The 14,449-nt window shown below is 38.2% G+C and overlaps 1 pseudogene; it reads right to left on the reverse strand.

Moving 5' to 3' along the window:
* Positions 1-1,378: 1,378 nt before the first annotated feature.
* Positions 1,379-13,052, reverse strand: LOC134370427 (zinc finger protein 830-like; annotated as a pseudogene).
* Between the last annotated feature and the right edge of the window lie 1,397 nt (positions 13,053-14,449).

The raw sequence follows: 14,449 nt of genomic DNA on the forward strand, positions 1-14,449 counted from the left end.
GTTATGTGTGTGTTTCAGAAAATTTTAGGATTGTAGCTTTTCTGACTTGGGAGGAAGTTCAAAGATTATCCAATGCAATCTTCACTGAGGCAGGTATCTACTCTCTGGCAGTGCAGACAGTGTCTCCATGAATCACATGCATAATTCTACCTCAAGTTATTAATCAGACCCACTCAGGATAACCTCCTTTTTGATAAACTTAAAGTCAACTGATTAGGGACTTTAATTACACCTGCTAGATTCCTTCACAACAGAGGAAATATAAGTTTACCATGGAGAAATCTGACACTGTCTTAGCCAGGTGGTCAAGGCTGACATTATCAGTGATAAGTCATGTTAATTGAATGTGCCCTGGATAGGATGTGATAAGAAAGGCCACTGCACCTCTGTGGCTTTTCTCCCCCAAACCCATAACTCCAGTCTGATTATGAGATAAACATCAGAAAACTCCAAACTGGGGGACATTCTGCAAAATACCTGATCAGTATGCCTCAAAACAGTCAAGGTCATCAAAAACAAAAAAGTCTTAGAAACTGTCATAGCCAAGGGGAGCCTAAGGAGAAATGACGACTAAATGTTATGTGGCAACTGGGATGGGTTCTTGCAACAGAAAAAGGACATTAGGTAAAAACTAAGGAAATCTCAATGAAGTATAGTCTTTGGTTAATAGTGTATCAATATCGATTCATTAATTGTAGCAAATGTACCATACCAATGTAAGATGTTAATAACGGAGGAAATTGGGTGTGGGCTGTACAAAAACTTTGTAATACTCTTGCAAATTTTCTGTTAATGTATAACCATGCTAAAATAAAAAAGCTTATTTTAAATAATAAATTTGCTCATTTTGATAGCAGATTCATATGACTAATTTTATCCTCCTGATATATTCAAGTTGCTACTTATGAATCACTTTCTGACCAGGAAGTTTTCAGGTCTTTCCATTACTTTGTGAGTTACTGGGGAACTCTTTTGAATGAAGAGTTCAGTAACATCACAACAAACAAACCTGTGCATTACTGAGTGTCACTGGGTCCCAGGCAGAGCACTTAGCACTTACCTGTATTATCTCATGAAATACCATGAGGTCAGTGCTTTTGTTACCCCTCTTTCATTTTTGAGGAAAGTGAGGCTTAGAGAAATTGCCTAAGCTTATTTGGCTGGAGTTCAATCTAGGTCTGACTGCTTCAAAGTCTATTATTTTTTAAAATAAACTTTTTTTTTTTCAATTTCAAAAACAATTTTATCTCAAAAATATTTTACACTAATTTTCCAAAGTTCTGTTGCTCACTGGCTCATTTTATCTCAACAATCCAGTTAGGAGACAGCACTTGTTATACAATAGCAGAGGCTGTTAGAAATGTTGGGTCTTTAAACCTTATAACAAAGCTCCTTTCACCCTCCAGTCCCAAGACAGCAAATCCTGTCCCCATTCTCCTCTTGCTTTTTCTGCAGTTCTTTTATGGTCAGAACCTCTTCAAGCTTATTTTTCATATCATCCTGGCGATTCTGCAGCTTTTCCACCCAATGGTAACACTCTTCACTCGTCCTCTCCCCAGTCTGGTGCTTCGACTATCCTTCCTCATCCTCTGCAACAACTACGGCTTCCGAATAGTGCTGATCTGCCTCATGGCTATTTGAAATTCATCTCACTCTTGTTCCATCTGATCCTTTGGAGCATCGACCATTTGTACCTTTGCATCTACCTCAGGTAGCCTTCCAGGTAACGCTTCTGTGATATTTTCTCTCCATTCCACCCCCTTTTCATGTATTTCTGCTTATTCAATTGACCTTTAATGAGAGATTAAGAGGGCCTTGGGAGAATTTGAATTAAAGAAATGGTTGGGCAGCATACCATTTGTTGCCTCCCACAAAGAGGAGGAATATGAGCATGCATCAGTCAAAAATTAGCTGAAACAGGTTTTATTTTCCTGTCTCAAGTTATTTCAAAGTTATCTTGTAGCAGGTAAACTTAGCGTGCACCAAAAGAGGATCTTACCCTCCTGATGACATCAGGAACCTGAAAATTCTCTACCAAGGTGCTGGATCCAGATTAGACCAGTCACAAAACTGGATTCAGGATTGACCAATCAGCTCCTGACTTTATCAGCCTATCACCCTTTGTCTGTCATGTGGCCTGACAGATTTAGCCAATCAGGGATCCTGCATATCCTTTAAAAGCCCATTTAGCCCCTGGTTTTGGGAAACAGGTTTGACAGCTGTACCTCCTGTGTCCATTCCAGTCCACTTTGCAAATAAAACCTTTCTTCTTGCAAAGCTGATACCAAGGTATTGGCTTCTGTGGGCACTGGGTAGCAAGCCCTTGCCCTCTGCACAGGGCGGCTGCTTGCTCTTAATTGGGGTGTTACGTGGGGCCCCACTCTGCTGTCCCAGACGGCTGCACTTTGGGAATGGAGATTTAATGCTGCTTCTCCTTCATCAACTGCTGCAGATTCACCACTCACTTTCCCTCCCAGAGGCAGAGTGCTCTTTGAGACCAGACCCAAGGCGATTCTGGCTTATATCTTCTAAAACAAGCTTTTGATTTTAAAATCATTTTAGATTTACAGAAAAGTTGTAAAGTTAGTACAGAGAGTTCCTGTATACCCAGCTCCCCCCAATGTTAATATCCTATATACCTATGGTGCATTTGCCAAAACTATGAGATTAACATTGGTACATTACTATTAATTAATCTCTGGGCTTTATTCAGATTTCACCAGTTTTTCCACTACTGTCCTCTTTAATTCCTAGAACCCAATCTAATATACCAAGTTGCCTTTAGCAAAGCTTATGGTTTGAATCATTTCACTTGGTTTGCTGTATAGAGAAGCTTATAAATCTGCAGAGAGGTATACAGTACTGGTTTTTCTATGAGTCTGGGTGACACAGGCTAATAATGGGATTGTTCAAGTCAAACATCTCTATTTTTCTCGGAATATGCTAACTGCTTCAATTTTCAGATATACTTTGTGGTGCCTGACCTAAACACTCAGAAACTTTTCCTTAAAGCTTTTTGTAGCAGCTTTTAGTAGCACTTTTATAGTTTCTTAGTTTTCAAGGAAAAAAACTCCCAAGTAACCATATCAGTGTCAAAATTACTTAGAACTTTGAAGCCATTGATGCACATTTTCCATTTTTCAGTCATCCTGTCCTGATGACGTCCTTCAGTATGTCTTAATCCCTCTCTTCCTCACCGTTCCTATTGCTATCACCTGAGTCCATCCAGGAAAATATTATCTCATATCTGCACTCCTTAAAGACTCTCCTTGCCTCTAGACTCCTTCATCTCTTTTATGTCTCTTGTATCAATATCAGACTGACCTTTTAAAATCATTTGTTTTATCATATTATCCCCCTGCTCAAAACTCCTCAGGCTCCACTTAATGATTCAGGAGAAACATTCAAGCTCCAAAATGTTATTAAATGTTGTCCCTATTCTGCTCGCATTCCAACTATCCAAACCAACTTCCTATGACTTTCGAACACGAACCTTTTTTCCAAATGAATCCCACTTTTCAGAGTCCACCCAGCATGCCAAACTCTAACTCAAAGCTTATGCTTATGCTAATCCCCATATTTAGAGTATCTTTTGTCCTCTCTTTTTTGTGTCCAAGTGTTTTCCATCTTTTAAAGAATGGTGCAAGGTTTATCTGATGGCTCCTTAGGGTCTATATAAAGAAAAGAATTTGCTTCTCTTGGTAATTCAGAATGTACAATGTTTGTCTGACAATGTGTCCAAGTGAAAAGAGGAGGTCAATTTGTAATCCTAATTATGTTCTCTCATGTGTCCTCTCATTTTTTTTTTACCGCCACCAACATGTTGACCCCTTGGCAAGCCACACTCAGTGTGTGTATATGCAAAAATCCTCTCCCCTTGCACTCCCTGGGTGCAACTGAAACAATGACAGAACTTCAAAAGGCTTTTCTATATAACAGGAAATAACAAAAGACAAATAAGTACTAAGTATCAAGAAGCCACAAATAGCTCAATTTACATAATACAAGTTATTCAACCTATCTTGATGTATTAATTAGGAGTAGGTTCAGATGTACTGGCCAAAAACTCAAACAAAGAATGGAGTAAAAATATAAGAATTTATTCACTCTTGTAAGAGAGGCTCACAGATCTATCATCAGGGGCTTAGACCCTGATTTTTCTACTCCATGTACTTAGCATTAGGGACCCATCCACAAGGTCATTTCAGGGCCTAATATGATTGCTGGTGCTCCAGCCATCATGTACACATTCCAAGAAGAAGAGAAAAGGCCCAGGGACTTAGTGTATGCCCCCCTTTAATGAGCCTTCTTGGAACTTTTACCCAACAACTTACCTTACATTTGATTAAACATACTTAGTTTCAAGGGAGGCTAAATCCGTATAGTTTTTAAGCAGAGCAGATTGTTGCCTTGAGTAAAATAGGATTCTGTTAATAAAGACACGGGTGATGGAGTTTGGATGTGTTGTCCCCTCCAAAACTCATGTGGAAATCTGATCTCCAATGTGGCAGTGTTGGAAACTGATTGAGTCATGGGGGTGGATCCCTCATGAATGGATTAATGCTCTCCCTGGGGGTGGGGAGATTAATGAGTGAGTTCTTGCTCTATTAGAGCTTGTTGCTTAAAAAGACCCTGGAACCTTCTCTCTCTCTCTTGATTCCTCTCGCCATGTATCTGCTTGTACCCGCCGGCTGCCTGCCACTTTCAGCCATGAGTAGAAGCAGCCTGAGGCCCACGCCAGATGCAGCTGTCCCAGAATCGTAAGCCAAATAAACCTCTTTCCTTTATAAATTACCCAGTCTCAGGTGTTTCTATTATAGCAACACAAAATGGACTAAAACAATGGGAAAAATGGGTACTGGATTGGCAACTAGCCATCACTCCCACAGATCACTTGCATGGCTTGGAAACCCCGTTCAGCAGATGTCCTCCAGCTCTAAAAAGCTGGCAAAAGCTCAAAGCTCTATTGCCTGAATTTTGTCTGTGCTTTGAGCTTCTCTCCAGTCTCCATGTGGAGATGTCATCTTAGAACCCACTACCTTGGAGCTCTTCCTTATATTATGGGCTGGCTTAAGCCAGAGGAGCCAGATATTTTCTGAGCTTGTCTCAGTTATTGGCCTGAGAGTCATACCACTTCCTAAGTGGCTTTCAGTGAAACTCACCACTTCAGTGAAGTAAGCTGTGGAACTGTCTTCTAGCATGGTAGATCGTTATTTTAATGGCCCCCAATGAATTTTGTTTCTGGTACTTACTCCCTGTGTAGTGCCTTCTCACATTGACTCTGGGCTTGAGCATGTGACATGCTGTGGCCAATTGGATGCTAGAAAATATGGTGCCAGAAGTGTCACTTGTGTACTGAGCCTTGCCTTCTTGGAATGCTGCCACCACCATCTAAGAAACCCAGGCTATCCTGTTGGAGAAGCTGCATGGATGACAACTGAAACATTCCAGCTGACAGCTCTGGCTAATCTCCAGACATGTGAGTGATGCTCTTTTAGACCTTCTTGTCCTGGATAAACTGCCAGATGACTGTAGCCATATGAGCAATCATAGATGAGACCCCAGAAGAACCACCCAGGGAACTTACCTGCAGAATCATAAGTAACTAATTGGTTGCTGTTTTAAGACACTAAGTTTTGGGGTAGTTCGCTATGTAGAAATAGAAAACTGAGACATCCTGGATATTGTTCAGAGAAGTTATGGCTTGGGTTAGGGTTATGGGTTTGTTATACCCCTAACTACAAAGTTGTGGTTTTAAGCAGATAGTCTTCAGTGAGCATTTGTTTTTGGTTGTTCAGCATTCATTCTTTCTATTTTTACTTAGGGTGATCAATTATTCAATCGTCACATGAGATTCCTTTGGTCACATTGTTTGAACAGGAAGAGATGGGTGACCTAATTTAGGACAAGTAAACATTAGGTCCAGGACTTGTGTTCAAACTCTCAAGTTTTATGTATTAGAAACTTAGTCCTCACTGTGACTGTTAAGAGGGTGGGAAATCCTATTACAGTAATTGAAAGAAGGAGCCTTGAAGAAGTGATTGGATTGTAGGACTGTGCAGTAGTGACTGGATTAAAAATAGTGGTCTAGGGAGCCACTGGGCCCACAAGAAATTTAGAGCAACAATTCTAAGGAAACTAAATGAGATACAAGAAAACTCAGTTAGATAACACAATGAAATGAGAAAAAATATACAGGATCTGAAAGAAGAAATGTACAAAGAAATCAATGCCCTGAAAAAGAATGTAGCGAAGCTTGTGAATCTGAAGGATTCACTCAACGAAATAAAAAACACAATAGAGAGTCTAACCAACAGGCTAGAACAAGCAGAAGAGAGAATTTCTGACCTTAAAGACAGGCTGTTTGAATTAACACAGGCAGACCAGAAAAAAGAAAACAGAATTAAAAAAATTGAAGAAAATCTAAGAGAGATAACAGGCAACCTTAAGTGCTCAAATATCCGAATCATGGGTATTCCAGAAGGGGAGGAAAAAGGAAATGGCATTGAAAACATATTCAATGAAATAACAGCAGAAAACTTCTCAGGTATAGGGAAAGTCACAGATCTTCAGATTCAGGAGGCCCAAATATCCCAAATATATTCAACCCAAAAAGGTCCCCTTCAAGACATGTTATAGTCAAACTGGCAAAACTCAAAGACAAAGAGAGAATCTTAAAAGCTGCAAGAGAGAAGCACCAAATCACCTATAAGGGAGCCCAAATCAGACTAACATCAGACTTTTCATCAGAAACCCTAAAAGCCAGAAAAGAATGGGACGTTATATTCATAATACTAAAGGACAAAAATTGCCAGCCAAGAATCCTTTACCCAGCAAGGTTATCCTTCTGAAATGAAGGACAAATAGTACATTTCTCAGACAAACAAAAACTGCAGGAGTTCACTACCACCTGACCAGCCTTAGAAGAAATTCTCAAGGAAGTACTTGGTTTGATACCTGAAAAACAAACATCACTGCCATGAATACTCGAGAAAGAACAAAACCTACAAGTGAAACAAAAATGCTAACAATAAAGTGAAAAAATAGTTTATCCACCACCCCAAGAAACTAACAAATACAGAAGACAAACAGAAAATCAGAAAGAAAGGAAAAAAAGATACTTAAGACATCTAAACAAAAACCAATAAAATGCTAGGAGTAAATCAACACCTTTCAATAATAACTTTCAATGTAAAGGGATTAAATTCCCCACTCAAAAGACACAGACTGACTGACTGGATTACAAAGATGGACCCAACAATATACTGCCTTTAAGAGATTCATCTCACCCATAAAGACACACATAGGCTAAGAGTGAAAGGAGGGAAAAAGATATACCATGCAAATAGAAATGAAAAACGAGCTGGAGTAGCTATTCTTATATCTGATAAAATAGACTTCAAAGCAAAAACCAAAAAAAGAGATCAAGAAGGCCACTATAATGATAAAAGTATCTATCCATCAAGAAGAGATAACAATCATAAATATATATGCACCCAATGTTGGAGCAGCCAGATTTATAAAGCAAACATTATTAGAGTTAAAGAATGAGGTAGACACTAACACCATAATAATGGAGGACCTGAACATCCCACTCTCAACATTGGACAGGCCATCTAGGCAAAAAGCCAATAGAGAACACAAGATTGAGACAACACTTTTGGCGAATTGGACTAAGCAGGTATCTACAGAACATTCCATCCAACAACCTCAGAATATTCATTCTTCTCATCAGCTCCAGGATAGGCCACATGTTAGGTCACAAGCGAGTCTCAACAAATTCAAAAAATTGGAATTATTCCATGTATTTTTTCAGATCACAATGGATTAAAATTAGAAATCAAAAACAAATGAAACTCTAGAAACTATACAAACACATGGAAATTAAACAACATTCTACTTAATGACATATGGGTCCAAGAAGAAATTAAACAGCAAATCAAAAAATTTCTTGAAACTAATTAAAATAACGACAGATCATACAAAAACCTATGGGAAACTGCAAAAGCAGTACTAACGGGGAAATTTATCACATTAAATGCTTACTTCAGAAGAATGGAAAGATGGCAAACAAACAACCTAACACTTCACCTTAAGGAATTAGAAAAACAAGAACAACCCAAATCCAAAGTTAGTAGACAGAAAGAAATAATTAAGATCAGAGCAGAACTAAATGAAATAGAAACCTGAAAAACCATACAAAAGATCAATGAAACAAAAAGTTGGTTTTTTGAAAAGATAAATAAAATTGACAAACCTTTAGCAAGGCTAAGTAAGAAAAGAAGAGAGAAGACCCAAACAACAAAAATTAGAAATGAAAAAGGTGATATTACAACTGATACCTCAGAAATACAAGGAATCATTAGAGACTACTATAAACAACCATATGCTAACAAATTTTAAAATCTGGAGGAAATAGATAAATTTCTGGACACAGACAAACTACCAAAACTGAGCCAAGAAGATACAGAAAATCTGAACAGACCAATAACAATAAAAGAGATTGAAACTGTTATCAGAAGGCTCCCAACAAAGAAAAGCCCAGGACCAGATGGGTTCAGTGCAAAGTTCTACCAAACCTTCAGAGAGGAACTGATACCAATTCTCTACAAGCTATTCCAAAAGATTGAAACAGAGGCAATTCTCCCAAACTCATTCTATGAGGCAAACATCACCCTGATACCAAAACCAGACAAAGACACATCAAAAATAGAAAACTACAGGCCAATATCCTTGATGAATATACATGCAAAAATCCTCAATAAGATACTAGCTAACAGAATACAGCAACACATATGTAAAATTATCCACCATGATCAAGTGAGATTCATCCCAGGGATGCAAGGTGGGTTCAACACATGCAAATCAATAAATATGATACACCACATCAATAAAAGCAAAGACAAAAACCATATGATCATCTCAGTAGATCCTGAAAAACATTTGACAAAATTCAACATTCGATCATGATAAAGACTCTCTACAAGTTATGTGTAGATGGAAAGCATCTCAACATAATTAAAGCCATATATGATAAGCCCACTGCCAATATCATCCTGAATGGGGAAAAGCTGAAAGCCTTTCTCTTAAGAACAGGAACTAGACAAGGATGCCCACTCTCACTACTCCTATTCAACATAGTGTTGGAAGTACTAGCCAGAGCAATCAGAGAGGAGAAGGAAATAAAAGGCATCCACATCGGAAAAGATGAAGTCAAACTGTCCCTGTTTGAGGATGATGTGATCCTACATTTGAACAGCCTAGAGCCTCTAAAAAAAAAAAAAAAAAAAAAAACTCTTAAGAGATGAATTCAGCAAAGTTGCAGGATACAAAATCAACACAAAAATCAGTAGCATTTCTATACTCCAATAGTGAACATGCAGAAAAAGATATCAAGAAAGCTAGCCCATTTACAATAGCTACCAAAAAAATAAAATACTTAGAATTAAAGTTAACAAAGGATATGAAAAATCTCTATGAAGAGAACTAAAAACCACTGTTGAGAGAAATTAAAGAGGACACAAGGAAATGGAAAGATAACCCATGCTCTTGGATCAGAAGAATTAACATTGTGAAAATGTCCATATTACCCAAAGTGATCTATAGATTCAATGCAACCCCCATCAAAATTCCAATAACATTTTTCTCAGAAATGGAAAAAACTATCCAGACATTTATATGGGATAACAAAAGACCACACATAGCCAAAGCAATCCTGAGCAAAAAAATTAAACCTGGAGGCATAACACTACCTGACTTTAAACTATATTACAGAGCTGTAATAACTAAAACAGCATGGTACTGGCATAAAAACAGACACACAGATCAATGGAATAGAATAGAGAACCTACAAATCAACCCATACACCTACAGCCATCTGATCTTTGACAAGGGCACCAAGTCTACACACTGGGGAAGAGACTGCCTCTTCAGCAAATGGTGCTGGGAAAACTGGATATTCATATGTAGGAGAATGAAACTAGACCCATACCTCTCACCATATAGCAAAATCAACTCAAATGGATTGAAGAACTAAATATACATCCTGAAACAATAAAACTCCTTAAAGAAAACATACGGGAAACACTCCAGGAAGTAGGACTGGGCACAGACTTCATGAATACGACCCCAAAAGCACAGGCAACCAAAGGACAAATAAATAAATGGGATTATGTCAAACTAAGAAGCTTCTGCACAGCAAAAGAAACAATCAACAGAGTGAAAAGATAACCAACAGAGTGGGAAAAAATATTTGCAAAATATACATCTGACAAAGGATTAATATCCAGAATATACAAGGAACTCAAACAACTTTACAGCAAAAAACCATATAACCTATTAAAAAAATGGGCAAAGGAGCTGAATACGCATTTCTCAAAGAAAGATATGTGAATTGCCAACTAACACATGAAAAAATACTCAACATCACTTAGCATTTGGGAAATGCAAATCAAAACCACACTGAGATACCATTTCACTCCAGTTAGGATGGCTAATATCCAAAAGACTGAGAATGATAAATGCTGACAAGGTTATGGAGAAAAAGGAACTCTCATCCAGTGTTGGTGGGACTGCAAAATGGTGCAGCCTTTATGGAAAATGGTATGGAGGTTCCTCAAACAATTACAGATAGATCTACCATATGACCCAGCTATCCCAGTGCTGAGAATATACCCAGAGGAATGGAAATCATCATGCCAAGGGGATACCCGTACTCCAGTGTTTACTGAAGCACTATTTACAGTAGCCAAGTGTTGAAACCAGCCCACATGTCCATCATCAGATGAGTGGATATGGGAAATATGGTATATCTACACATGGAATTCTACTCTGCTATAAAAAAGAATGAAATACTGCTATTTGCAACAACATGGATGGACTTAGAGAAAATTATATTAAGTGAAACAAGTCAGGCACAGAAAGAGAAATACCACATGTTCTCACTTATTGGTGGGAGCTAAAAATTAATATATAAATTCACACACACACACACACACACACACACACACACAACCGGGGGGGGGGGGAAGAAGATATAACAACCACAATTACTTGAAGTTGATACGACAAGCAAACAGAAAGGACATTGTTGGGGGGAGGGAGGGAGGGAGAAGGGAGGGAGGTTTTGGTGATGGGGAGCAATAATCAGCCACAATGTGTATCGAGAAAATAAAATTAAAAAAAAATAAATAAAAGTAAATAAATAAATAAACACACAAACAAATAAAGGGTGGGGAAGGAAGAAGACACAACAATCACAACAATTCTTTGAACTTGTTAAGACAAGTGAACAGATATGATGTAGTGGAGGGAGGGGAGGGAGAAGAAGAATGGGTAAAGGGTCATGAAAATCAATTACAATGTATATTGAGAAGTTAAAATTTAAAAAAAAAGGTGGTCAAGGGCGTAGTTCTGATGGCTTTAAGACAAGAGGAGAATCTGTGTCTCTCTCTCTCTGCTTCCACCATCTTGCAGTGTGAGACCCCTGGGTCACTGTCGCCCCCACCAGATGGACTTTGGACTTCTCAGCCTCAAAAACTGTAAGCAATAAATTTCATTTTCTTTATAAATCACCCAGTTCAGTGTACTTTGTTATAAGCAACAAAAACAGACTAATGCATGGATGAAAAGTGAAGAACATTTAGTGTCAAAGGAGTTACAACAATTGAACAGGAGCAATGTCAGCTTGATTGAAAGGGACCTTAGAGAACCCCTCTGGGGGTAACTAAGACCAAGGAGAAAATTTCAGTAAGCCATTAACTTAGGAACAATACTATTACAACCAGTGACTTGCTGGACTCACAATTCCCCTTTTTTTCAAGTAAGTCATTGTCATTCCAAGCCAAGGAACTGATAATCATCAATTCCTTGAGGTTAGCAGAAGAATTGAGAAATTGACCATAAGGTTGAAACTGCCTGGGGATGAAATCATGCCCCAGAAGGATCCTTCTGAGAAGTTTATTTCTGTTTATCTGCCATTACACATTCTTATCTTGATTTACTCTAGATGTTGCACATCTAGAATTAAAGATTGAAATTAAATTTTCTTGTTTTCCTTACCTTTCCTGATTAACTTCAAACAAAGGAATTCCAAGAGAAAGGCAAAGCACCCTAGCTGATTATTAATTCACCTTTTCACTTAAAGGAAAATTGCATCCACATTAGTTAGAGATACGAGTCAGGTATTTTTACATTCCAGTGATGCTTGATTGAGCTTATCACCTTTGGCTCTCTCTAGGAGATAAGGACACTGGCCTCGAGATAACATCAAGGGTTTGAAGCTGACCCTTTCCCCCCCATTTGCACACTCCATGACGGTAAAGCACCCAGTCTATCATGGGACCCTGACATCTGACTCAGACCCTCTGCTGATCCCGTGACGAGCCTCCCCCTTTGCCTGCAGGACGAAACCCTTACCTCACCTTCTATACTAGTCCGTTTTTGTTGCTTGTAACAAAATAGTTGGAACTGGATGATTTATAAAGAAAATGAAATTTACTGCTTACAGTTTCTGAGATTGAGAAGTCCAAAGTCCATCTGGTGGTGGTGACATTTACTTGGGGTTCTCACACTGCAAGATGGTGGAAGCAGAGAGAGCAAAGAGAGAAAGACAGACTCTCACTCCTTTTTAAAGCCCTCAGAACCAAGCCCTTGATCACCATTATTAATCCATTCACTAGGCATGGTCCTACAACCCAATCACCTCTTCAAGGCTCCACCTTTCAATTACTGTAACAGGATTTCCCACCCTCTTAACAGTCTCAGTGTGGGCTATGTTTCCAATACATAAAACTTGGGGACACAATTCAAGCTTCAATGAGTTTTGGGGGGACATAATTCAATCCACTACACCTTCCCACCTCTTCCTTTTTGTAAGCCCCCGAACAGGCATCAGAAGGTGGGATGATTCTAGCCTGGTCATCTCCGAGATGCTGGTTATCTGAGTAAAGCTTCCACTCTTTGCACCCATTTTTGGACTTTTGTGTCATTTGTTTAGTGCAAGAGGGCAGCTGAACCTGTTGCTGGTAACATGATGAAACCATTTTCTCCATTATTGTGAAGGCAAAATTCGATGTCAGCATGATTACCAAAAATGTGAGAGGGCAAATGTCAAGAATTTTCCCGATGTTTTACTCATGATATTCTTTTCTATTTTAGTCTCATGCATCAGCTATCTAAGCTTTAATACCAAGTAGAATGTACTAGTTGGAAAGAAATAAAAAACTGCATCTCACAACATTGCACATGGTAGTAACATTATCACCTTTAATTTCTGTTCATAGTATGATAAAAGATAATGCATTGATTTTTTTTTTTTTTTTTTTAGGATGCCACATTTTTCTCGTTAGCAAGGAAATAATCAAGAGTTAAGTATGAGTGATTAGGTGCTGGTAAATAAATATGCTAAGACCTCTTAAAGTTGGTATTTAGGATCTTTGGCCTCTTATATTGTTTTTATAATCAGAAATCCAGCATGATCCTATCTGAATGTTCTGCAAATGGTGATTTCAGAAGTATATATATAAACATATATATGAGGTAATTTCTCTTTTAATTATTTATCTTTTCCTTTTAATGCTTCATTATTTCTCTTCTAAACGCTGTTTCATAGTCATCTTCACATTCTTTGGATTTATCATTGGTAAAATAAAGTTTTAAGTGTCTACACATTGTTCTTGAAGGAGGAAATGCAGGATTAAAGAAAAAAATCCCAGTCTTCGGAGAGTTTATATTTTAGTGGTTTAATGCTGATTAACTCAGATTCTAAGATGTTCAATATTATGATGTATAATAAAACCACAAAAATGATTTTTATAAGGTGTTTTTGATATTTGGTATATTTTTGTCCTGATCATGTTGCTCTTGAATATAGCATATTTGATTGTTATAAAATGATTGGCTATTACATAGATTTAAATATAACTTGGGTCAAATTGTGCCCCAAACAAAAGAAATAAACAAATGATACAATGAGTTCAAGCTATAGAACGCCACAGTCCTTGACACACTATACATGTTTAAGAAGGTTTGTTGAGTTGAACAAGGGCATTCAGCCCTGGGCCCAACATTTTTATTGCCTGGGTATTTAATACATAAAGATATATTTTACTCTTCTCTCATTATTTATAACATCCATGATCTAGAAATTAAATATATTTCTCCCAGCACAATCCTCCTTTTGTACAATCTGCTTCTTGCTCCCCCATCCTCAAAGTCCTGCCCCTTGCACAGACACTTCTATTTTCCCCCTTTTTTTTATTGCTTCCTGATTGATCCCAGTCTTGCCTCATTCCCTTTAGTTCTCTGTGGCTGGAGGCAGCCTGTGTTGCTAGAGAATCCTGATAGATGTTAAGGCCAGCTGTGGGGTGGCAGACATAAGCTCCTGCTCTCTTTGCCCCATTATGTAGTAGAAAATATTGAACAAGCTGTTGCCTCAAGCTTACCAGGA

This window comes from Cynocephalus volans, chromosome 2 (genome assembly GCF_027409185.1).
Source record: "Cynocephalus volans isolate mCynVol1 chromosome 2, mCynVol1.pri, whole genome shotgun sequence".
Taxonomy (NCBI): domain Eukaryota; kingdom Metazoa; phylum Chordata; class Mammalia; order Dermoptera; family Cynocephalidae; genus Cynocephalus; species Cynocephalus volans.